This window comes from Rhinoderma darwinii, chromosome 5, assembly GCF_050947455.1.
Source record: "Rhinoderma darwinii isolate aRhiDar2 chromosome 5, aRhiDar2.hap1, whole genome shotgun sequence".
Classification (NCBI taxonomy): domain Eukaryota; kingdom Metazoa; phylum Chordata; class Amphibia; order Anura; family Rhinodermatidae; genus Rhinoderma; species Rhinoderma darwinii.
The window spans coordinates 228309789-228335663 of NC_134691.1; the positions used below are offsets into that span (position 1 = coordinate 228309789).

General features: G+C 50.9%; 1 protein-coding gene, 9 non-coding genes and 3 pseudogenes across 10 annotated transcripts in view; all 13 read right to left on the reverse strand.

Moving 5' to 3' along the window:
- The window catches only part of LOC142652561 (uncharacterized), a 104040-nt gene that overhangs the window by 41289 nt on the left and 36876 nt on the right, over positions 1-25875 (reverse strand). The window lies entirely within an intron of this gene.
- Positions 636-826, reverse strand: LOC142653518 (U2 spliceosomal RNA). The gene has a single exon (XR_012848447.1). It is a non-coding gene; the product is annotated as a U2 spliceosomal RNA (small nuclear RNA).
- LOC142653520 (U2 spliceosomal RNA) lies at positions 2117-2307 on the reverse strand. Its single transcript, XR_012848449.1, has one exon. It is a non-coding gene; the product is annotated as a U2 spliceosomal RNA (small nuclear RNA).
- Positions 3486-3674, reverse strand: LOC142653862 (U2 spliceosomal RNA). The gene has a single exon (XR_012848716.1). It is a non-coding gene; the product is annotated as a U2 spliceosomal RNA (small nuclear RNA).
- Positions 9211-9312, reverse strand: LOC142654506 (U2 spliceosomal RNA; annotated as a pseudogene).
- LOC142654165 (U2 spliceosomal RNA) lies at positions 10587-10768 on the reverse strand. The gene has a single exon (XR_012848906.1). It is a non-coding gene; the product is annotated as a U2 spliceosomal RNA (small nuclear RNA).
- LOC142654568 (U2 spliceosomal RNA) lies at positions 11556-11625 on the reverse strand (annotated as a pseudogene).
- On the reverse strand, positions 12908-13098 carry LOC142653521 (U2 spliceosomal RNA). Its single transcript, XR_012848450.1, has one exon. It is a non-coding gene; the product is annotated as a U2 spliceosomal RNA (small nuclear RNA).
- On the reverse strand, positions 14381-14571 carry LOC142653522 (U2 spliceosomal RNA). Its single transcript, XR_012848451.1, has one exon. It is a non-coding gene; the product is annotated as a U2 spliceosomal RNA (small nuclear RNA).
- Positions 15854-16044, reverse strand: LOC142653523 (U2 spliceosomal RNA). The gene has a single exon (XR_012848452.1). It is a non-coding gene; the product is annotated as a U2 spliceosomal RNA (small nuclear RNA).
- Positions 17327-17517, reverse strand: LOC142653524 (U2 spliceosomal RNA). The gene has a single exon (XR_012848453.1). It is a non-coding gene; the product is annotated as a U2 spliceosomal RNA (small nuclear RNA).
- On the reverse strand, positions 18800-18990 carry LOC142653525 (U2 spliceosomal RNA). The gene has a single exon (XR_012848454.1). It is a non-coding gene; the product is annotated as a U2 spliceosomal RNA (small nuclear RNA).
- Positions 20265-20438, reverse strand: LOC142653772 (U2 spliceosomal RNA; annotated as a pseudogene).

Here is a 25875-nt window from a genome sequence, read left to right on the forward strand (position 1 = left end):
ACAGACAACTTCTCTTTGCTCCTACAACCTCCATCCTTGCACAGTTTGTTATTCTTCCAGGTAACATAGTAACAAATCCAAATTGCTGCTCTCTTTGTAGGCAAGCAAGGGTTTGTTGCAACTGCAATTCTTACTTCTTCTTGAAATGTAGGGACGACAGTACATTCCATCACATCCACCTAGTGTACACAGGTAGGTCCATTGTGGCGGGTAGGCGGCTGGCTGCTTTAATGGCTGTTTGCTGTTCCCCTACTCCACTCCACTCCACTATTTGACTGTGGTGCTGCATCAATCAGTGGCTGGCTCAGGTGCAGCTCTTTAACTTACCTAGGAGGGAGGGAGGGAGGGCGGAGAGAAGACAAGGAAGGTGAATGAGCTGTTCCAATGTGAAATGCCGGAAACACAGAAACACAGAAGACACACACACACACACACACACACACACAACAAGAGGTGGCAATGTATTCATTAATTGCATTTAATAAATGAGCTCATTATCACACATGACTGTACAAATGCATTGTCCAACAGGTGTTGAAATAATGGGATTAAAAGGGGAGATCCCTTCAGAAAGACAGAAACAATGGCAAAGAGAAAAAACACTTTTGGAATCTGATTTTAGTCAACACATAAGGGAAGGGTGCACCGGTCCTGGAAATACTGCAATACCAGGTCAATGCGTGGAGTGGACAGAGCAAGCTCTATTTCCATCTCCCTGTTCTAAAAATCCATTTAATATATGGTCCCCAGATAGGGGACGTATCAGATATTAAACTGATAAGAACAGATACTACACTTGATCTTAGCCAAAAGGCCGAGAAGCGATAACCCGAGCGGCCCTTGCCTTGCCCGAGCCTGTCCCATACTGCTGTTCACCCCTTGCAGCGATTCAGCCTACTCCTAGGCAATTCCATGGGGCCCTGCAGGCTCACACACATTTACAGCTACTAAGCGGGAGGTGAATAAAGGCCGGAGAGGAAGCCAGACAGGATTTGCTTCTTTTGCTTGCACCACAATGCAGTGCTGAAAGAGGAGGAATCTACATAAAAACGCCTTCCTGGCAACGCCCAAATGCCCTCCTGCCATGCAGATAAACACTGGCAGCGGCAGCAAGTGCATGCCCACAGCCACCCCTTGTTCCTTCACACCTTGTATCAGCTTTAATCCAGTCCTGTGCTGCCTGCTGAGCAGCACTGAACAACACTGCCTGGGCCCAGGCTTTTATCTCTGAGGCAGGCCCCATTATGATGTCAGAAAGCTGGCTCTGGAATCCTGAGGGCTCCACTATGACACGTGCAAAGTTCCGTCTGAACTTTATATAAGACTGTGAGGCTCAGTCAGTCACTCAGTGTTGCCTGAGAGGGCAACACTGCAACAGCCGGCCGCCAGGCTGTCTTTTTTTTGCACATTTATTTGCCTCCAGGAGGCCACAAGAGGGAGACAAGGGACTGCAAAATGGAAAATAGGCATCCACCAACTTTACAGACAACTTCTCTTTGCTCCTACAACCTCCATCCTTGCACAGTTTGTTATTCTTCCAGGTAACATAGTAACAAATCCAAATTGCTGCTCTCTTTGTAGGCAAGCAAGGGTTTGTTGCAACTGCAATTCTTACTTCTTCTTGAAATGTAGGGACGACAGTACATTCCATCACATCCACCTAGTGTACACAGGTAGGTCCATTGTGGCGGGTAGGCGGCTGGCTGCTTTAATGGCTGTTTGCTGTTCCCCTACTCCACTCCACTCCACTATTTGACTGTGGTGCTGCATCAATCAGTGGCTGGCTCAGGTGCAGCTCTTTAACTTACCTAGGAGGGAGGGAGGGAGGGCGGAGAGAAGACAAGGAAGGTGAATGAGCTGTTCCAATGTGAAATGCCGGAAACACAGAAACACAGAAGACACACACACACACACACACACACACACAACAAGAGGTGGCAATGTATTCATTAATTGCATTTAATAAATGAGCTCATTATCACACATGACTGTACAAATGCATTGTCCAACAGGTGTTGAAATAATGGGATTAAAAGGGGAGATCCCTTCAGAAAGACAGAAACAATGGCAAAGAGAAAAAACACTTTTGGAATCTGATTTTAGTCAACACATAAGGGAAGGGTGCACCGGTCCTGGAAATACTGCAATACCAGGTCAATGCGTGGAGTGGACAGAGCAAGCTCTATTTCCATCTCCCTGTTCTAAAAATCCATTTAATATATGGTCCCCAGATAGGGGACGTATCAGATATTAAACTGATAAGAACAGATACTACACTTGATCTTAGCCAAAAGGCCGAGAAGCGATAACCCGAGCGGCCCTTGCCTTGCCCGAGCCTGTCCCATACTGCTGTTCACCCCTTGCAGCGATTCAGCCTACTCCTAGGCAATTCCATGGGGCCCTGCAGGCTCACACACATTTACAGCTACTAAGCGGGAGGTGAATAAAGGCCGGAGAGGAAGCCAGACAGGATTTGCTTCTTTTGCTTGCACCACAATGCAGTGCTGAAAGAGGAGGAATCTACATAAAAACGCCTTCCTGGCAACGCCCAAATGCCCTCCTGCCATGCAGATAAACACTGGCAGCGGCAGCAAGTGCATGCCCACAGCCACCCCTTGTTCCTTCACACCTTGTATCAGCTTTAATCCAGTCCTGTGCTGCCTGCTGAGCAGCACTGAACAACAAGTTCCGTCTGAACTTTATATAAGACTGTGAGGCTCAGTCAGTCACTCAGTGTTGCCTGAGAGGGCAACACTGCAACAGCCGGCCGCCAGGCTGTCTTTTTTTTGCACATTTATTTGCCTCCAGGAGGCCACAAGAGGGAGACAAGGGACTGCAAAATGGAAAATAGGCATCCACCAACTTTACAGACAACTTCTCTTTGCTCCTACAACCTCCATCCTTGCACAGTTTGTTATTCTTCCAGGTAACATAGTAACAAATCCAAATTGCTGCTCTCTTTGTAGGCAAGCAAGGGTTTGTTGCAACTGCAATTCTTACTTCTTCTTGAAATGTAGGGACGACAGTACATTCCATCACATCCACCTAGTGTACACAGGTAGGTCCATTGTGGCGGGTAGGCGGCTGGCTGCTTTAATGGCTGTTTGCTGTTCCCCTACTCCACTCCACTCCACTATTTGACTGTGGTGCTGCATCAATCAGTGGCTGGCTCAGGTGCAGCTCTTTAACTTACCTAGGAGGGAGGGAGGGCGGAGAGAAGACAAGGAAGGTGAATGAGCTGTTCCAATGTGAAATGCCGGAAACACAGAAACACAGAAGACACACACACACACACAACAAGAGGTGGCAATGTATTCATTAATTGCATTTAATAAATGAGCTCATTATCACACATGACTGTACAAATGCATTGTCCAACAGGTGTTGAAATAATGGGATTAAAAGGGGAGATCCCTTCAGAAAGACAGAAACAATGGCAAAGAGAAAAAACACTTTTGGAATCTGATTTTAGTCAACACATAAGGGAAGGGTGCACCGGTCCTGGAAATACTGCAATACCAGGTCAATGCGTGGAGTGGACAGAGCAAGCTCTATTTCCATCTCCCTGTTCTAAAAATCCATTTAATATATGGTCCCCAGATAGGGGACGTATCAGATATTAAACTGATAAGAACAGATTTTTTTGATTGAAAATTGCTTTATTGACAATCAATCGTCATCATACAAACATTACTGCGACGCAGCGCAAGCCATGAAGCAGCAAATAATAAATAATAACAGTCGTCAAACATAACATGACAGTATAATACACAGTACAGGCTAGCCTATGCTATACATTACACCACATGCTACACTAACATTCTTGCATTCACTAAAGCCAAACAACAAAGCATTACAGACAAGTGATGGGATAGGGGAGTGGGTAGGAGGGGATAGGGAAGGGGGAAATCACAGGCCCGAAGCTTTATTGAAAGACAACACACAAGAAGGGAGAGTGGGGGGAAGGGGAGTATCAGTCCTCTTCCTCATCGACGTCCGGGCTGTCCCAGGTGGAATAGTCTCTGAGCAGGCTGTGGATCAGCCTGCGGCAGTCCTGGACGGACACACTCTCTCTCCGCAAAATCAGACGGTTCCTGGCGAACCATATAGCGTCCTTAAAGCAGTTCATAAGGCGCCAGGCTTCCTGGATTGCTCCATCCGTGGTATTCCCAGGAAATAGTCCATAAAGTACCGAGCGGTACGACAGTCTGTTCCTGGGTACTGAGTCCTTGAGTTCATGTTCCAAGGCTTTCAACAGACCCTGTGCAAAGGGGCACTGCCAGAAAATGTGCAAAGATGTTTCCTCCGTGAAGGGGCACCTGGGGCAGTACCGGGTCTTGCACAGGTTGCGGGCATGCATGAATGACCTAAGAGGCAGTCCTCCCTGGATGGCCATCCATGAAATGTCCTTGTGCCCGTTGGTCAACCTGCCAGATGACACGTTAGTCCAAACAGTCTCCAACGTGTCGGCATGAAGCCCTGGAACAGACTCCAGTGAGTCCTTTGCTCTGATGTGCTTGTGGATCGTCTTAGGTTTCCACAAGTCGGGCTTAAGACCCTCCAGTTGATGCTCCCTCACAAACCGGACGACATCTCCGTAGAACCAGGGAGCGTGCCAGTTGTAAGGGAAGGAGCTGTCCCACTTGTCCCAGCCAAAACCTCGCCAGAGGGGAAGGAGGAAGTAGCGGGACATGGCCTTGCCCGCAGAGCCGTTTGCTGTCCTCAGAGTCCTACGAACACAGTCACATACAAAAGCGATCCGCAGCAGAGTGGGAATGTCGGGTATACCCTTCCCACCTTTGCGGGGCTCCTTGTACATAACAGTCCGCTTTACTCTGTCCATTTTCGAGCCCCAGATGAAGTGAAACACAGTCCTGGTAATGGCCCTCGAGACGGTGGCAAGAGGGGGCCATGCCTGTGCAGTGTATTGTAGCACAGGCAAGACTTCGTTACGCAGGACCATTGCTTTGCCCTCAATAGTGAGTTGTCTGAGGCTCCACAGTCCGATCCTTTGGTTGACTTTGGCCAAGCGTTCTTCCCACGACTTTAGGGCTGCACCTTCCTTACCGAACCAGACTCCCAGAATTTTGATGAAGTCCGGCTTGATAGTAAACGGGAAGGAGGCAGGAGAAGGCAGGTACCACTTTCCGAAGAGCATGGCTTCCGACTTCCCGCAGTTGACTTTTGCCCCTGACGCGCGTCCGAACTCCTCACAGGTCTGGACGAGTGCAGTCACCGAACTCTGGTCAGCGCAGAAGACGGTCACGTCGTCCATGTACAGCGAGCATTTGACCTCGAAGTGTCCTGGACCTGGTGCGGTGATCCCTCTGATCTCTCCATTCTGCCGGATAGCCTCTGCGAAGAGCTCTATAACACAAACAAAAAGGAGAGGTGAAAGAGGACAGCCTTGTCTAACCCCCGACGATACAGGAAAGGGGTCAGTCTTCCAGCCGTTCACCAGCACCGAGCTGTAAATGTCGCAATACATCAGGTTAACATACAAACAGAACAACCTGCCAAGCCGCAGCCTACGCAGAGCCTTACCCATGAATTCGTGAGAGACCCGGTCAAAAGCCTTCTCCTGATCCAGACTGACCAGGGCCGCGTGTGTACGGCGGCTTTGCATGTAATGCACCGTGTCCCTCACCAGGGCAAGACTGTCGGCCACCCTACGGCCAGGAATGCCGCAGGTTTGGTCCGATCCGATGATCTGTCCGATGACAACCTTCAGTCTGTTGGTCAATACTTTGGCGAGGATCTTGTAGTCCACGTTCAGGAGAGAGATGGGACGCCAGTTTTTCAGGTCACATCTCTCCCCCTTCCGCTTATACAAGATCGTGATCATGCCTTCTCTCAAGGACGGTGGCATTCTACCCTCCACCACCATCTCCTCATAGAGCTCCAGCAGGTCCGGACAGATCAAGTCCCCCAGCGCTACATAGAGCTCTGCTGGGAGACCATCACTGCCCGGGGTCCTGCCGGGTCTGAAGGATTTAGCGGCAGAGAGCAGTTCCTCCACCGTCAGGGGTACGTCCATAGCCTCCGTACCTGCAGGATCAAGATGATTAGTGATACCTGACAGGAATTTATCGGCGGCTTCGGGGTCAGTGGTTTTCCGGGAGTAGAGGCTTCGGTAGTAGTCTGTGACGACTCCCATCACCTCCTTCTTCCCAGAATGCATGTTTCCGGTCTCATCTCGGAGTTCCTTCAGGGGCGTGTGGCCGGCATGGAGTTTCCTGAAAAAGAACGAGTTACATTTCTCACCCTTCTCCAGGTTCTCCACCTTGGAACGAAAGACAATTCGCTTGGATTCCTCCTCAAAGTGCCTTTTCAGGCCCTTTTTGGCTTCCTCCAGCTCCTTCCTGACGTCCCAGCCGCATTGAAGGAGGTCTTGCAGGGATCGCAGCTGACGCTGCATCTCTCTGAAGTCTCTCTTCCTCTCACACGCCTGTTGACGACTTTTTGCCTGAAAGAAACAACGAAATTCAACTTTAACATATTCCCACCAGTCACAGGTTTTGTCAAAGAAAACTTTATCATTCCTCCAAACAATATAGGCGTCTCTAAGTTCCGCCAGTACCTCCTCTCTTTCCAGCAGGGCACAATTCAGCTTCCAGGAGCCAGGGCCGGGAGGAAAACCGTGGCCGATGGCACCCTGGAAGAGAATGGCCCTGTGGTCAGAGAAGAAGCAGGGGATCATGGAGTGCCCATGCTGCTTGACTGCCCGGGAGGTGAACACAAAGTCAATCCGAGAACGAAGTGAGCCATCGGGTCGGCTCCATGAATAGTTCACAGAGCCGATCCCCATGGAGCCCACAACGTCCTGCAAGGATGCTTCGGTTACCATCTCGATAAGCAGTTTGGAACTGACATCCAGCTTGATTGAAGTGCCGGAACTTCGTCCATCCTCTTCGATGGGGCAGTTGAAGTCCCCGGCCATCACCACTGCCCTAGTGGTGGCGAGCTGGGTCCGCAGGGTCTGGAATAGTTCCAGGCGCTCAGCCTTCATAGGGGGAGCGTACACGTTGATGAGCCTAATCGGCTCTCCCGCCCAGGAACCGTCTACGACCAACAAGCGGCCGCAGACGAGCTCCTGGACAGAGTCAACAGTAAATACGCTTCCCCTAATCAGGATGGCAACCCCTGCAGACTTACAGTCGCCCCCACCAGACCAGTAGGACGGGCCATGGGTCCACTGCCTGGCCAGGTGATGATATGACCTGGAAGAGGGGAGAGTACATTCCTGCAGCATAAATATATCACTCGACTGCTTGGAAAGAAAAGTTAGCACCATCTGACATCTAGTCCTATCTCTAACACTCCTCACATTGAGGCTAAAGATGTTAAGTTTAGCAGCCATGGGGGAGAATAAAGAAGGTTAGTGCAAACGATACACCTTAGTTACCAGTCCGGTCGGGCGGATCCTCCTCGCTTGGTGGGTCCGAAAGATCCAGCAGGCCCTCTGACAAAAATTGTTCCAGGATTGTAGCCACCTGGATGTCTGTTGTGAAGTCGATGACCTCAGGTTCAGACACGAGTTCCTCCACCATCTGCTCCATTTCCTCCTGCTGCGCAAGGGAATCTTCGCAGATTTCCACGACTTGTCGCTTTGAGGACTCAGCCGCTGGGCTGTCCCTCACCTTTCTCTTCCTCTGGATGGCACCTGAGGAGACAAGAGGGGGAAAATCCTCCAGGGAGAGGACTCCAGCAGCTGGAGAGGAAGATGTTAGTGCTGCTGGAGCTGGGGAGAAGGGAGGCTGGGTTGGGAGAGGTGCAGGTGACAGGACCACTGAGATGGGTGGGTAGGAGAAGGTGAGAGCCTCAGTGGGGGTGACAGGGGTTGGGGACGGGGGGGTGGGGAGGGCCGGGCGAGGGAGGGTGGGAAGGGTAGGGCGAGGGAGGGCCGGGAGAGGGGGGGGAGGGACTGTCGTCTTCTTACCATCCTTCTTTTTCCCGGTCTTCTGTGCCGCTGGAGCTCTGGCTGGGGCGGGGTTCCCTCTGGCTGGAGCTTTCGCTGCTACAGTTGCCCAGGATCGATCCCTCTTCGGGCAGTCCTTGTAAGAGTGGGCTGCTTGTCCGCAGAGGTTGCACATTGTCCGTTTCGGGCAGTCTTTGGTCTCGTGTCCTGTTACCCGGCAGTTCTTGCAGGCGTCCTCCTTGCAGTCCTTCATCGAATGACCCTTCTTGCTGCATCTCCTGCAGATCTGCGGCATGTCCGGGTAGTAGATGAGGCCGTAGGAGTTGCCCAGCGAGAATGACTGGGGCAGGTGCTGGAGGCCGTCTTCCGCGCTTGAATCCTTGTTGAGTCGGACGATTACCGACCACTTGCCAGTCCAGAAGCCGAGTCCGTTCAGGATGTGGGTGGGTTCCCTCACCACTGTGCAGAACCGCTTCAGGAGCGTGGTGATGTCTTTGCCGGGGGTGTGTGGGTTCCGCATTGAGACCGTCACCCGCCTTTCCTCTCTTTGGACAGGGCAGTTGCCCACAAAGCGAGAGAAAGGGGATTCAGGCCTCGCCGCTTTCACCATCTCCCAGTACCTTCTGCAGATGTTGATCGAAGCGAAGGTCACGAAGAACATCCCGGTCATGAAGGCCTGGATGCTGATGGTCTCCGGCTTAGCGAAGCCCTGGTCCAGGAGCATCTTCTGGCAGAACACTTCTTCCGTCATGTCCGGCACTCTCCCGTCCACCTCCTTCAGCTTCAGGGCCACCGTCTGCTTCATCCAGGGCTCCAGGGTTGGAGCAGCCTGGTTCGGCTTCCTGGTGGCCTGTCCGCTTGAGGAGGCTTCAGGAGGAGATGTCCTGGCCTGGGCCGGCTCACCTGGTCCATCAGCCTTCTCCTTCTGGGTGGCAGGGTTGCTGGTTGAGGCCATGGCTTCTTCCAGCTGTTCCTGTCGCTTGGGGAGGATCTTCGATAGCTCTTTCCCGAAGGGGGCGGAGCTATGCAAATCTTCTCTTTGCTGGCCGAGGTTCTTCCACGAAATTTCTTCCGCAGCGGTTCCTCGTCGAGCTTCTTCTTCTGCGGCCGAGCTTCTTCGAAGATCCCCTTCAGCAGCGGCTCTTCTCCGAAGTTCTCCTTCTTCTTCCCGGCAGCGATCTCCCGGAGCTTCTTCCTCGATGGCGGCTTCTCCCTTCTGGATCGTCGTCTTCGCTGGTTCTTCTCCGCAGTTCGTCGCCGGCTTCGTCTGGAACGCTCTTGGATCGCTAAGCTAGTGTTTATAGCCCCCAGTGGTTCTCCGAGCTATCTATCCTTACAAGGACTGATAAGAACAGATACTACACTTGATCTTAGCCAAAAGGCCGAGAAGCGATAACCCGAGCGGCCCTTGCCTTGCCCGAGCCTGTCCCATACTGCTGTTCACCCCTTGCAGCGATTCAGCCTACTCCTAGGCAATTCCATGGGGCCCTGCAGGCTCACACACATTTACAGCTACTAAGCGGGAGGTGAATAAAGGCCGGAGAGGAAGCCAGACAGGATTTGCTTCTTTTGCTTGCACCACAATGCAGTGCTGAAAGAGGAGGAATCTACATAAAAACGCCTTCCTGGCAACGCCCAAATGCCCTCCTGCCATGCAGATAAACACTGGCAGCGGCAGCAAGTGCATGCCCACAGCCACCCCTTGTTCCTTCACACCTTGTATCAGCTTTAATCCAGTCCTGTGCTGCCTGCTGAGCAGCACTGAACAACACTGCCTGGGCCCAGGCTTTTATCTCTGAGGCAGGCCCCATTATGATGTCAGAAAGCTGGCTCTGGAATCCTGAGGGCTCCACTATGACACGTGCAAAGTTCCGTCTGAACTTTATATAAGACTGTGAGGCTCAGTCAGTCACTCAGTGTTGCCTGAGAGGGCAACACTGCAACAGCCGGCCGCCAGGCTGTCTTTTTTTTGCACATTTATTTGCCTCCAGGAGGCCACAAGAGGGAGACAAGGGACTGCAAAATGGAAAATAGGCATCCACCAACTTTACAGACAACTTCTCTTTGCTCCTACAACCTCCATCCTTGCACAGTTTGTTATTCTTCCAGGTAACATAGTAACAAATCCAAATTGCTGCTCTCTTTGTAGGCAAGCAAGGGTTTGTTGCAACTGCAATTCTTACTTCTTCTTGAAATGTAGGGACGACAGTACATTCCATCACATCCACCTAGTGTACACAGGTAGGTCCATTGTGGCGGGTAGGCGGCTGGCTGCTTTAATGGCTGTTTGCTGTTCCCCTACTCCACTCCACTCCACTATTTGACTGTGGTGCTGCATCAATCAGTGGCTGGCTCAGGTGCAGCTCTTTAACTTACCTAGGAGGGAGGGAGGGCGGAGAGAAGACAAGGAAGGTGAATGAGCTGTTCCAATGTGAAATGCCGGAAACACAGAAACACAGAAGACACACACACACACACAACAAGAGGTGGCAATGTATTCATTAATTGCATTTAATAAATGAGCTCATTATCACACATGACTGTACAAATGCATTGTCCAACAGGTGTTGAAATAATGGGATTAAAAGGGGAGATCCCTTCAGAAAGACAGAAACAATGGCAAAGAGAAAAAACACTTTTGGAATCTGATTTTAGTCAACACATAAGGGAAGGGTGCACCGGTCCTGGAAATACTGCAATACCAGGTCAATGCGTGGAGTGGACAGAGCAAGCTCTATTTCCATCTCCCTGTTCTAAAAATCCATTTAATATATGGTCCCCAGATAGGGGACGTATCAGATATTAAACTGATAAGAACAGATTTTTTTTTTTTTTTATTGAAAGCCCGAGTCGTGCTTTCTATCACCCAAGTGCATAAAAAGTGCAGAGGTGCCACACAAAAAGTGCACAAGGATGCGGTCTATCGCAGCCCTTCTCTTAAAAGAGAGAGGCCCCGCATAACCATTCCCTGACCCTCCAAACCATAGGCCTAGAGGATCAAGGATCGATGGTCCCCCCTCGCCGAAGCTTAGGGAGACCCAAACACACTCCTAGGCTTCTACCTGGGCTGCCACCCCAGTGTCCACCTAGGAGCCTGCATCCTAGTTGCACCTCCCCTCCGAAGAAGGGAGGCCGGGTTGCAGGGGAAAAAGGAACCAGAAGGCCACACATTTTCCCCCTAGACCTCAGGAGGGTCCCAAAAGGGCACCGCATCCCAAAATCCTTGTGACAAACGTGACAAACACACAGTGAAAAACAAAATTAAATAAGTGGATGTGCGCTGTGATACAGCCTGGACATCCGCCAGGTATAAAAAATTCCTCATCTCCCAGCCAGAAGGCCGGGAGAATAAAGGTGTGTGCTCATATAGCGTGAAAGAGAGTGCGTGCAAGTGTGCCTTCACTCAGTGGGATCCCACCCCCAGTGAGTTAGGGCACCCCAGGGTCACCAGCCCTGGGGCACATAGCAACTCGGGCTTCCAAACTACCCGGCCTAATGACCTCGATCCGGCGGTCGCCTGGTCACCTACAAATGGTACCTTTAAACCAAATGCGTACACCAGAGCGATGACCGTTGTGGTTCCCTGCCCTCACCTCGGCGTTCTGTCATCCCCCTACGATGGCCCACGTACCACCGGCAGGGATGATTACTAACCTCAGCTTGAACAGATACTACACTTGATCTTAGCCAAAAGGCCGAGAAGCGATAACCCGAGCGGCCCTTGCCTTGCCCGAGCCTGTCCCATACTGCTGTTCACCCCTTGCAGCGATTCAGCCTACTCCTAGGCAATTCCATGGGGCCCTGCAGGCTCACACACATTTACAGCTACTAAGCGGGAGGTGAATAAAGGCCGGAGAGGAAGCCAGACAGGATTTGCTTCTTTTGCTTGCACCACAATGCAGTGCTGAAAGAGGAGGAATCTACATAAAAACGCCTTCCTGGCAACGCCCAAATGCCCTCCTGCCATGCAGATAAACACTGGCAGCGGCAGCAAGTGCATGCCCACAGCCACCCCTTGTTCCTTCACACCTTGTATCAGCTTTAATCCAGTCCTGTGCTGCCTGCTGAGCAGCACTGAACAACACTGCCTGGGCCCAGGCTTTTATCTCTGAGGCAGGCCCCATTATGATGTCAGAAAGCTGGCTCTGGAATCCTGAGGGCTCCACTATGACACGTGCAAAGTTCCGTCTGAACTTTATATAAGACTGTGAGGCTCAGTCAGTCACTCAGTGTTGCCTGAGAGGGCAACACTGCAACAGCCGGCCGCCAGGCTGTCTTTTTTTTGCACATTTATTTGCCTCCAGGAGGCCACAAGAGGGAGACAAGGGACTGCAAAATGGAAAATAGGCATCCACCAACTTTACAGACAACTTCTCTTTGCTCCTACAACCTCCATCCTTGCACAGTTTGTTATTCTTCCAGGTAACATAGTAACAAATCCAAATTGCTGCTCTCTTTGTAGGCAAGCAAGGGTTTGTTGCAACTGCAATTCTTACTTCTTCTTGAAATGTAGGGACGACAGTACATTCCATCACATCCACCTAGTGTACACAGGTAGGTCCATTGTGGCGGGTAGGCGGCTGGCTGCTTTAATGGCTGTTTGCTGTTCCCCTACTCCACTCCACTCCACTATTTGACTGTGGTGCTGCATCAATCAGTGGCTGGCTCAGGTGCAGCTCTTTAACTTACCTAGGAGGGAGGGAGGGAGGGCGGAGAGAAGACAAGGAAGGTGAATGAGCTGTTCCAATGTGAAATGCCGGAAACACAGAAACACAGAAGACACACACACACACACACACAACAAGAGGTGGCAATGTATTCATTAATTGCATTTAATAAATGAGCTCATTATCACACATGACTGTACAAATGCATTGTCCAACAGGTGTTGAAATAATGGGATTAAAAGGGGAGATCCCTTCAGAAAGACAGAAACAATGGCAAAGAGAAAAAACACTTTTGGAATCTGATTTTAGTCAACACATAAGGGAAGGGTGCACCGGTCCTGGAAATACTGCAATACCAGGTCAATGCGTGGAGTGGACAGAGCAAGCTCTATTTCCATCTCCCTGTTCTAAAAATCCATTTAATATATGGTCCCCAGATAGGGGACGTATCAGATATTAAACTGATAAGAACAGATACTACACTTGATCTTAGCCAAAAGGCCGAGAAGCGATAACCCGAGCGGCCCTTGCCTTGCCCGAGCCTGTCCCATACTGCTGTTCACCCCTTGCAGCGATTCAGCCTACTCCTAGGCAATTCCATGGGGCCCTGCAGGCTCACACACATTTACAGCTACTAAGCGGGAGGTGAATAAAGGCCGGAGAGGAAGCCAGACAGGATTTGCTTCTTTTGCTTGCACCACAATGCAGTGCTGAAAGAGGAGGAATCTACATAAAAACGCCTTCCTGGCAACGCCCAAATGCCCTCCTGCCATGCAGATAAACACTGGCAGCGGCAGCAAGTGCATGCCCACAGCCACCCCTTGTTCCTTCACACCTTGTATCAGCTTTAATCCAGTCCTGTGCTGCCTGCTGAGCAGCACTGAACAACACTGCCTGGGCCCAGGCTTTTATCTCTGAGGCAGGCCCCATTATGATGTCAGAAAGCTGGCTCTGGAATCCTGAGGGCTCCACTATGACACGTGCAAAGTTCCGTCTGAACTTTATATAAGACTGTGAGGCTCAGTCAGTCACTCAGTGTTGCCTGAGAGGGCAACACTGCAACAGCCGGCCGCCAGGCTGTCTTTTTTTTGCACATTTATTTGCCTCCAGGAGGCCACAAGAGGGAGACAAGGGACTGCAAAATGGAAAATAGGCATCCACCAACTTTACAGACAACTTCTCTTTGCTCCTACAACCTCCATCCTTGCACAGTTTGTTATTCTTCCAGGTAACATAGTAACAAATCCAAATTGCTGCTCTCTTTGTAGGCAAGCAAGGGTTTGTTGCAACTGCAATTCTTACTTCTTCTTGAAATGTAGGGACGACAGTACATTCCATCACATCCACCTAGTGTACACAGGTAGGTCCATTGTGGCGGGTAGGCGGCTGGCTGCTTTAATGGCTGTTTGCTGTTCCCCTACTCCACTCCACTCCACTATTTGACTGTGGTGCTGCATCAATCAGTGGCTGGCTCAGGTGCAGCTCTTTAACTTACCTAGGAGGGAGGGAGGGAGGGCGGAGAGAAGACAAGGAAGGTGAATGAGCTGTTCCAATGTGAAATGCCGGAAACACAGAAACACAGAAGACACACACACACACACACACAACAAGAGGTGGCAATGTATTCATTAATTGCATTTAATAAATGAGCTCATTATCACACATGACTGTACAAATGCATTGTCCAACAGGTGTTGAAATAATGGGATTAAAAGGGGAGATCCCTTCAGAAAGACAGAAACAATGGCAAAGAGAAAAAACACTTTTGGAATCTGATTTTAGTCAACACATAAGGGAAGGGTGCACCGGTCCTGGAAATACTGCAATACCAGGTCAATGCGTGGAGTGGACAGAGCAAGCTCTATTTCCATCTCCCTGTTCTAAAAATCCATTTAATATATGGTCCCCAGATAGGGGACGTATCAGATATTAAACTGATAAGAACAGATACTACACTTGATCTTAGCCAAAAGGCCGAGAAGCGATAACCCGAGCGGCCCTTGCCTTGCCCGAGCCTGTCCCATACTGCTGTTCACCCCTTGCAGCGATTCAGCCTACTCCTAGGCAATTCCATGGGGCCCTGCAGGCTCACACACATTTACAGCTACTAAGCGGGAGGTGAATAAAGGCCGGAGAGGAAGCCAGACAGGATTTGCTTCTTTTGCTTGCACCACAATGCAGTGCTGAAAGAGGAGGAATCTACATAAAAACGCCTTCCTGGCAACGCCCAAATGCCCTCCTGCCATGCAGATAAACACTGGCAGCGGCAGCAAGTGCATGCCCACAGCCACCCCTTGTTCCTTCACACCTTGTATCAGCTTTAATCCAGTCCTGTGCTGCCTGCTGAGCAGCACTGAACAACACTGCCTGGGCCCAGGCTTTTATCTCTGAGGCAGGCCCCATTATGATGTCAGAAAGCTGGCTCTGGAATCCTGAGGGCTCCACTATGACACGTGCAAAGTTCCGTCTGAACTTTATATAAGACTGTGAGGCTCAGTCAGTCACTCAGTGTTGCCTGAGAGGGCAACACTGCAACAGCCGGCCGCCAGGCTGTCTTTTTTTTGCACATTTATTTGCCTCCAGGAGGCCACAAGAGGGAGACAAGGGACTGCAAAATGGAAAATAGGCATCCACCAACTTTACAGACAACTTCTCTTTGCTCCTACAACCTCCATCCTTGCACAGTTTGTTATTCTTCCAGGTAACATAGTAACAAATCCAAATTGCTGCTCTCTTTGTAGGCAAGCAAGGGTTTGTTGCAACTGCAATTCTTACTTCTTCTTGAAATGTAGGGACGACAGTACATTCCATCACATCCACCTAGTGTACACAGGTAGGTCCATTGTGGCGGGTAGGCGGCTGGCTGCTTTAATGGCTGTTTGCTGTTCCCCTACTCCACTCCACTCCACTATTTGACTGTGGTGCTGCATCAATCAGTGGCTGGCTCAGGTGCAGCTCTTTAACTTACCTAGGAGGGAGGGAGGGAGGGCGGAGAGAAGACAAGGAAGGTGAATGAGCTGTTCCAATGTGAAATGCCGGAAACACAGAAACACAGAAGACACACACACACACACACACAACAAGAGGTGGCAATGTATTCATTAATTGCATTTAATAAATGAGCTCATTATCACACATGACTGTACAAATGCATTGTCCAACAGGTGTTGAAATAATGGGATTAAAAGGGGAGATCCCTTCAGAAAGACAGAAACAATGGCAAAGAGAAAAAACACTTTTGGAATCTGATTTTAGTCAACACATAAGGGAAGGGTGCACCGGTCCTGGAAATACTGCAATACCAGGTCAATGCGTGGAGTGGACAGAGCAAGCTCTATTTCCATCTCCCTGTTCTAAAAATCCATTTAATATATGGTCCCCAGATAGGGGACGTATCAGATATTAAACTGATAAGAACAGATACTACACTTGATCTTAGCCAAAAGGCCGAGAAGCGATAACCCGAGCGGCCCTTGCCTTGCCCGAGCCTGTCCCATACTGCTGTTCACCCCTTGCAGCGATTCAGCCTACTCCTAGGCAATTCCATGGGGCCCTGCAGGCTCACACACATTTACAGCTACTAAGCGGGAGGTGAATAAAGGCCGGAGAGGAAGCCAGACAGGATTTGCTTCTTTTGCTTGCACCACAATGCAGTGCTGAAAGAGGAGGAATCTACATAAAAACGCCTTCCTGGCAACGCCCAAATGCCCTCCTGCCATGCAGATAAACACTGGCAGCGGCAGCAAGTGCATGCCCACAGCCACCCCTTGTTCCTTCACACCTTGTATCAGCTTTAATCCAGTCCTGTGCTGCCTGCTGAGCAGCACTGAACAACACTGCCTGGGCCCAGGCTTTTATCTCTGAGGCAGGCCCCATTATGATGTCAGAAAGCTGGCTCTGGAATCCTGAGGGCTCCACTATGACACGTGCAAAGTTCCGTCTGAACTTTATATAAGACTGTGAGGCTCAGTCAGTCACTCAGTGTTGCCTGAGAGGGCAACACTGCAACAGCCGGCCGCCAGGCTGTCTTTTTTTTGCACATTTATTTGCCTCCAGGAGGCCACAAGAGGGAGACAAGGGACTGCAAAATGGAAAATAGGCATCCACCAACTTTACAGACAACTTCTCTTTGCTCCTACAACCTCCATCCTTGCACAGTTTGTTATTCTTCCAGGTAACATAGTAACAAATCCAAATTGCTGCTCTCTTTGTAGGCAAGCAAGGGTTTGTTGCAACTGCAATTCTTACTTCTTCTTGAAATGTAGGGACGACAGTACATTCCATCACATCCACCTAGTGTACACAGGTAGGTCCATTGTGGCGGGTAGGCGGCTGGCTGCTTTAATGGCTGTTTGCTGTTCCCCTACTCCACTCCACTCCACTATTTGACTGTGGTGCTGCATCAATCAGTGGCTGGCTCAGGTGCAGCTCTTTAACTTACCTAGGAGGGAGGGAGGGAGGGCGGAGAGAAGACAAGGAAGGTGAATGAGCTGTTCCAATGTGAAATGCCGGAAACACAGAAACACAGAAGACACACACACACACACACACAACAAGAGGTGGCAATGTATTCATTAATTGCATTTAATAAATGAGCTCATTATCACACATGACTGTACAAATGCATTGTCCAACAGGTGTTGAAATAATGGGATTAAAAGGGGAGATCCCTTCAGAAAGACAGAAACAATGGCAAAGAGAAAAAACACTTTTGGAATCTGATTTTAGTCAACACATAAGGGAAGGGTGCACCGGTCCTGGAAATACTGCAATACCAGGTCAATGCGTGGAGTGGACAGAGCAAGCTCTATTTCCATCTCCCTGTTCTAAAAATCCATTTAATATATGGTCCCCAGATAGGGGACGTATCAGATATTAAACTGATAAGAACAGATACTACACTTGATCTTAGCCAAAAGGCCGAGAAGCGATAACCCGAGCGGCCCTTGCCTTGCCCGAGCCTGTCCCATACTGCTGTTCACCCCTTGCAGCGATTCAGCCTACTCCTAGGCAATTCCATGGGGCCCTGCAGGCTCACACACATTTACAGCTACTAAGCGGGAGGTGAATAAAGGCCGGAGAGGAAGCCAGACAGGATTTGCTTCTTTTGCTTGCACCACAATGCAGTGCTGAAAGAGGAGGAATCTACATAAAAACGCCTTCCTGGCAACGCCCAAATGCCCTCCTGCCATGCAGATAAACACTGGCAGCGGCAGCAAGTGCATGCCCACAGCCACCCCTTGTTCCTTCACACCTTGTATCAGCTTTAATCCAGTCCTGTGCTGCCTGCTGAGCAGCACTGAACAACACTGCCTGGGCCCAGGCTTTTATCTCTGAGGCAGGCCCCATTATGATGTCAGAAAGCTGGCTCTGGAATCCTGAGGGCTCCACTATGACACGTGCAAAGTTCCGTCTGAACTTTATATAAGACTGTGAGGCTCAGTCAGTCACTCAGTGTTGCCTGAGAGGGCAACACTGCAACAGCCGGCCGCCAGGCTGTCTTTTTTTTGCACATTTATTTGCCTCCAGGAGGCCACAAGAGGGAGACAAGGGACTGCAAAATGGAAAATAGGCATCCACCAACTTTACAGACAACTTCTCTTTGCTCCTACAACCTCCATCCTTGCACAGTTTGTTATTCTTCCAGGTAACATAGTAACAAATCCAAATTGCTGCTCTCTTTGTAGGCAAGCAAGGGTTTGTTGCAACTGCAATTCTTACTTCTTCTTGAAATGTAGGGACGACAGTACATTCCATCACATCCACCTAGTGTACACAGGTAGGTCCATTGTGGCGGGTAGGCGGCTGGCTGCTTTAATGGCTGTTTGCTGTTCCCCTACTCCACTCCACTCCACTATTTGACTGTGGTGCTGCATCAATCAGTGGCTGGCTCAGGTGCAGCTCTTTAACTTACCTAGGAGGGAGGGAGGGAGGGCGGAGAGAAGACAAGGAAGGTGAATGAGCTGTTCCAATGTGAAATGCCGGAAACACAGAAACACAGAAGACACACACACACACACACACAACAAGAGGTGGCAATGTATTCATTAATTGCATTTAATAAATGAGCTCATTATCACACATGACTGTACAAATGCATTGTCCAACAGGTGTTGAAATAATGGGATTAAAAGGGGAGATCCCTTCAGAAAGACAGAAACAATGGCAAAGAGAAAAAACACTTTTGGAATCTGATTTTAGTCAACACATAAGGGAAGGGTGCACCGGTCCTGGAAATACTGCAATACCAGGTCAATGCGTGGAGTGGACAGAGCAAGCTCTATTTCCATCTCCCTGTTCTAAAAATCCATTTAATATATGGTCCCCAGATAGGGGACGTATCAGATATTAAACTGATAAGAACAGATACTACACTTGATCTTAGCCAAAAGGCCGAGAAGCGATAACCCGAGCGGCCCTTGCCTTGCCCGAGCCTGTCCCATACTGCTGTTCACCCCTTGCAGCGATTCAGCCTACTCCTAGGCAATTCCATGGGGCCCTGCAGGCTCACACACATTTACAGCTACTAAGCGGGAGGTGAATAAAGGCCGGAGAGGAAGCCAGACAGGATTTGCTTCTTTTGCTTGCACCACAATGCAGTGCTGAAAGAGGAGGAATCTACATAAAAACGCCTTCCTGGCAACGCCCAAATGCCCTCCTGCCATGCAGATAAACACTGGCAGCGGCAGCAAGTGCATGCCCACAGCCACCCCTTGTTCCTTCACACCTTGTATCAGCTTTAATCCAGTCCTGTGCTGCCTGCTGAGCAGCACTGAACAACACTGCCTGGGCCCAGGCTTTTATCTCTGAGGCAGGCCCCATTATGATGTCAGAAAGCTGGCTCTGGAATCCTGAGGGCTCCACTATGACACGTGCAAAGTTCCGTCTGAACTTTATATAAGACTGTGAGGCTCAGTCAGTCACTCAGTGTTGCCTGAGAGGGCAACACTGCAACAGCCGGCCGCCAGGCTGTCTTTTTTTTGCACATTTATTTGCCTCCAGGAGGCCACAAGAGGGAGACAAGGGACTGCAAAATGGAAAATAGGCATCCACCAACTTTACAGACAACTTCTCTTTGCTCCTACAACCTCCATCCTTGCACAGTTTGTTATTCTTCCAGGTAACATAGTAACAAATCCAAATTGCTGCTCTCTTTGTAGGCAAGCAAGGGTTTGTTGCAACTGCAATTCTTACTTCTTCTTGAAATGTAGGGACGACAGTACATTCCATCACATCCACCTAGTGTACACAGGTAGGTCCATTGTGGCGGGTAGGCGGCTGGCTGCTTTAATGGCTGTTTGCTGTTCCCCTACTCCACTCCACTCCACTATTTGACTGTGGTGCTGCATCAATCAGTGGCTGGCTCAGGTGCAGCTCTTTAACTTACCTAGGAGGGAGGGAGGGCGGAGAGAAGACAAGGAAGGTGAATGAGCTGTTCCAATGTGAAATGCCGGAAACACAGAAACACAGAAGACACACACACACACACAACAAGAGGTGGCAATGTATTCATTAATTGCATTTAATAAATGAGCTCATTATCACACATGACTGTACAAATGCATTGTCCAACAGGTGTTGAAATAATGGGATTAAAAGGGGAGATCCCTTCAGAAAGACAGAAACAATGGCAAAGAGAAAAAACACTTTTGGAATCTGATTTTAGTCAACACATAAGGGAAGGGTGCACCGGTCCTGGAAATACTGCAATACCAGGTCAATGCGTGGAGTGGACAGAGCAAGCTCTATTTCCATCTCCCTGTTCTAAAAATCCATTTAATATATGGTCCCCAGATAGGGGACGTATCAGATATTAAACTGATAAGAACAGATTTTTGATTGAAAAATGCTTTATTGACAATCAATCGTCATCATACAAACATTACTGCGACACAGCGCAAGCCATGAAGCAGCAAATAATAAATAATAACAGTCGTCAAACATAACATGACAGTATAATACACAGTACAGGCTAGCCTATGCTATACATTACACCACATGCTACACTAACATTCTTGCATTCACTAAAGCCAAACAACAAAGCATTACAGACAAGTGATGGGATAGGGGAGTGGGTAGGAGGGGGTAGGGAAGGGGGAAATCACAGGCCCGAAGCTTTATTGAAAGACAACACACAAGAAGGGAGAGTGGGGGGAAGGGGAGTATCAGTCCTCTTCCTCATCGACGTCCGGGCTGTCCCAGGTGGAATAGTCTCTGAGCAGGCTGTGGATCAGCCTGCGGCAGTCCTGGACGGACACACTCTCTCTCCGCAAAATCAGACGGTTTCTGGCAAACCATATAGCGTCCTTAAAGCAGTTCATAAGGCGCCAGGCTTCCTGGATTGCTCCATCCGTGGTATTCCCAGGAAATAGTCCATAAAGTACCGAGCGGTACGACAGTCTGTTCCTGGGTACTGAGTCCTTGAGTTCATGTTCCAAGGCTTTCAACAGACCCTGTGCAAAGGGGCACTGCCAGAAAATGTGCAAAGATGTTTCCTCCGTGAAGGGGCACCTGGGGCAGTACCGGGTCTTGCACAGGTTGCGGGCATGCATGAATGACCTAAGAGGCAGTCCTCCCTGGATGGCCATCCATGAAATGTCCTTGTGCCCGTTGGTCAACCTGCCAGATGACACGTTAGTCCAAACAGTCTCCAACGTGTCGGCATGAAGCCCTGGAACAAACTCCAGTGAGTCCTTTGCTCTGATGTGCTTGTGGATCGTCTTAGGTTTCCACAAGTCGGGCTTAAGACCCTCCAGTTGATGCTCCCTCACAAACCGGACAACATCTCCGTAGAACCAGGGAGCGTGCCAGTTGTAAGGGAAGGAGCTGTCCCACTTGTCCCAGCCAAAACCTCGCCAGAGGGGAAGGAGGAAGTAGCGGGACATGGCCTTGCCCGCAGAGCCGTTTGCTGTCCTCAGAGTCCTACGAACACAGTCACATGCAAAAGCGATCCGCAGCAGAGTGGGAATGTCGGGTATACCCTTCCCACCTTTGCGGGGCTCCTTGTACATAACAGTCCGCTTTACTCTGTCCATTTTCGAGCCCCAGATGAAGCGAAACACAGTCCTGGTAATGGCCCTCGAGACCGTTGCAAGAGGGGGCCATGCCTGTGCAGTGTATTGTAGCACAGGCAAGACTTCGTTACGCAGGACCATTGCTTTGCCCTCAATAGTGAGTTGTCTGAGGCTCCACAGTCCGATCCTTTGGTTGACTTTGGCCAAGCGTTCTTCCCACGACTTTAGGGCTGCACCTTCCTTACCGAACCAGACTCCCAGAATTTTGATGAAGTCCGGCTTGATAGTAAAAGGGAAGGAGGCAGGAGAAGGCAGGTACCACTTTCCGAAGAGCATGGCTTCCGACTTCCCGCAGTTGACTTTTGCCCCTGAAGCGCGTCCGAACTCCTCGCAGGTCTGGACGAGTGCAGTCACCGAACTCTGGTCAGTGCAGAAGACGGTCACGTCGTCCATGTACAGCGAGCATTTGACCTCGAAGTGTCCTGGACCTGGTGCGGTGATCCCTCTGATCTCTCCATTCTGCCGGATAGCCTCTGCGAAGAGCTCTATAACACAAACAAAAAGGAGAGGTGAAAGAGGACAGCCTTGTCTAACCCCAGACGATACAGGAAAGGGGTCAGTCTTCCAGCCGTTCACCAGCACCGAGCTGTAAATGTCGCAATACATCAGGTTAACATACAAACAGAACAACCTGCCAAGCCGCAGCCTACGCAGAGCCTTACCCATGAATTCGTGAGAGACCCGGTCAAAAGCCTTCTCCTGATCCAGACTGACCAGGGCCGCGTGTGTACGGCGGCTTTGCATGTAATGCACCGTGTCCCTCACCAGGGCAAGACTGTCGGCCACCCTACGGCCAGGAATGCCGCAGGTTTGGTCCGATCCGATGATCCGTCCGATGACAACCTTCAGTCTGTTGGTCAATACTTTGGCGAGGATCTTGTAGTCCACGTTCAGGAGAGAGATGGGACGCCAGTTTTTCAGGTCACATCTCTCCCCCTTCCGCTTATACAAGATCGTGATCATGCCTTCTCTCAAGGACGGTGGCATTCTACCCTCCACCACCATCTCCTCATAGAGCTCCAGCAGGTCCGGACAGATCAAGTCCCCCAGCGCTACATAGAGCTCTGCTGGGAGACCATCACTGCCCGGGGTCCTGCCGGGTCTGAAGGATTTAGCGGCAGAGAGCAGTTCCTCCACCGTCAGGGGTACGTCCATAGCCTCCGTACCTGCAGGATCAAGATGATTAGTGATACCTGACAGGAATTTATCGGCGGCTTCGGGGTCAGTGGTTTTCCGGGAGTAGAGGCTTCGGTAGTAGTCTGTGACGACTCCCATCACCTCCTTCTTCCCAGAATGCATGTTTCCGGTCTCATCTCGGAGTTCCTTCAGGGGCGTGTGGCCGGCATGGAGTTTCCTGAAAAAGAACGAGTTACATTTCTCACCCTTCTCCAGGTTCTCCACCTTGGAACGAAAGACAATTCGCTTGGATTCCTCCTCAAAGTGCCCTTTCAGGCCCTTTTTGGCTTCCTCCAGCTCCTTCCTGACGTCCCAGCCACATTGAAGGAGGTCTTGCAGGGATCGCAGCTGACGCTGCATCTCTCTGAAGTCTCTCTTCCTCTCACACGCCTGTTGGCGACTTTTTGCCTGAAAGAAACAACGAAATTCAACTTTAACATATTCCCACCAGTCACAGGTTTTGTCAAAGAAAACTTTATCATTCCTCCAAACAATATAGGCGTCTCTAAGTTCCGCCAGTACCTCCTCTCTTTCCAGCAGGGCACAATTCAGCTTCCAGGAGCCAGGGCCGGGAGGAAAACCGTGGCCGATGGCACCCTGGAAGAGAATGGCCCTGTGGTCAGAGAAGAAGCAGGGGACCATGGAGTGCCCATGCTGCTTGACTGCCCGGGAGGTGAACACAAAGTCAATCCGAGAACGAAGTGAGCCATCGGGTCGGCTCCATGAATAGTTCACAGAGCCGATCCCCATGGAGCCCACAACGTCCTGCAAGGATGCTTCGGTTACCATCTCGATAAGCAGTTTGGAACTGACATCCAGCTTGATTGAAGTGCCGGAACTTCGTCCATCCTCTTCGATGGGGCAGTTGAAGTCCCCGGCCATCACCACTGCCCTAGTGGTGGCGAGCTGGGTCCGCAGGGTCTGGAATAGTTCCAGGCGCTCAGCCTTCATAGGGGGGGCGTACACGTTGATGAGCCTAATCGGCTCTCCTGCCCAGGAACCGTCTACGACCAACAAGCGGCCGCAGGCGAGCTCCTGGACAGAGTCAACAGTAAATACGCCTCCCCTAATCAGGATGGCAACCCCTGCAGACTTACAGTCGCCCCCACCAGACCAGTAGGACGGGCCATGGGTCCACTGCCTGGCCAGATGATGGTATGACCTGGAAGAGGGGAGAGTACATTCCTGCAGCATAAATACATCACTCGACTGCTTGGAAAGAAAAGTTAGCACCATCTGACATCTAGTCCTATCTCTAACACTCCTCACATTGAGGCTAAAGATGTTAAGTTTAGCAGCCATGGGGGAGAATAAAGAAGGTTAGTGCAAACGATACACCTTAGTTACCAGTCCGGTCGGGCGGATCCTCCTCGCCTGGCGGGTCCGAAAGATCCAGCAGGCCCTCTGACAGAAATTGTTCCAGGATTGTAGCCACCTGGATGTCTGTTGTGAAGTCGATGACCTCAGGTTCAGACACGAGTTCCTCCACCATCTGCTCCATTTCCTCCTGCTGCGCAAGGGAGTCTTCGCAGATTTCCACGACTTGTCGCTTTGAGGACTCAGCCGCTGGGCTGTCCCTCACCTTTCTCTTCCTCTGGATGGCACCTGAGGAGACAAGAGGGGGAAAATCCTCCAGGGAGAGGACTCCAGCAGCTGGAGGGGAAGATGTTAGTGCTGCTGGAGCTGGGGAGAAGGGAGGCTGGGTTGGGAGAGGTGCAGGTGACAGGACCACTGAGATGGGTGGGTAGGAGAAGGTGAGAGCCTCAGTGGGGGTGACAGGGGTTGGGGACGGGGGGGTGGGGAGGGCCGGGCGAGGGAGGGTGGGAAGGGTAGGGCGAGGGAGGGCCGGGAGGCGGGGGGGAGGGACTGTCGTCTTCTTACCATCCTTCTTATTCCCGGTCTTCTGCGCCGCTGGAGCTCTGGTTGGGGCGGGGTTCCCTCTGGCCGGAGCTTTCGCCGCTACAGTTGCCCAGGATCGATCCCTCTTCGGGCAGTCCTTGTAAGAGTGGGCTGCTTGTCCGCAGAGGTTGCACATTGTCCGTTTCGGGCAGTCTTTGGTCTCGTGTCCTGTTACCCGGCAGTTCTTGCAGGCGTCCTCCTTGCAGTCCTTCACCGAATGACCCTTCTTGCTGCATCTCCTGCAGATCTGCGGCATGTCCGGGTAGTAGATGAGGCCGTAGGAGTTGCCCAGCGAGAATGACTGGGGCAGGTGCTGGAGGCCGTCTTCCGCGTTCGAATCCTTGTTCAGTCGGACGATTACCGACCACTTGCCAGTCCAGAAGCCGAGTCCGTTCAGGATGTGGGTGGGTTCCCTCACCACTGTGCAGAACCGCTTCAGGAGCGTGGTGATGTCTTTGCCGGGGGTGTGTGGGTTCCGCATTGAGACCGTCACCCGCCTTTCCTCTCTTTGGACAGGGCAGTTGCCCACAAAGCGAGAGAAAGGGGATTCAGGCCTCGCCGCTTTCACCATCTCCCAGTACCTTCTGCAGATGTTGATCGAAGCAAAGGTCACGAAGAACATCCCGGTCATGAAGGCCTGGATGCTGATGGTCTCCGGCTTAGCGAAGCCCTGGTCCAGGAGCATCTTCTGGCAGAACACTTCTTCCGTCATGTCCGGCACTCTCCCGTCCACCTCCTTCAGCTTCAGGGCCACCGTCTGCTTCATCCAGGGCTCCAGGGTTGGAGCAGCCTGGTTCGGCTTCCTGGTGGCCTGTTGGCTTGAGGAGGCTTCAGGAGGAGATGTCCTGGCCTGGGTCGGCTCACCTGGTCCATCAGCCTTCTTCTTCTGGGTGGCAGGGTTGCTGGTTGAGGCCATGGCTTCTTCCAGCTGTTCCTGTCGCTTGGGGAGGATCTTCGATAGCTCTTTCCCGAAGGGGGCGGAGCTATGCAAATCTTCTCCTTGCTGGCCGAGGTTCTTCCACGAAATTTCTTCCGCAGCGGTTCCTCGTCGAGCTTCTTCTTCTGCGGCCGAGCTTCTTCGAAGATCCCCTTCAGCAGCGGCTCTTCTCCGAAGTTCTCCTTCTTCTTCCCGGCAGCGATC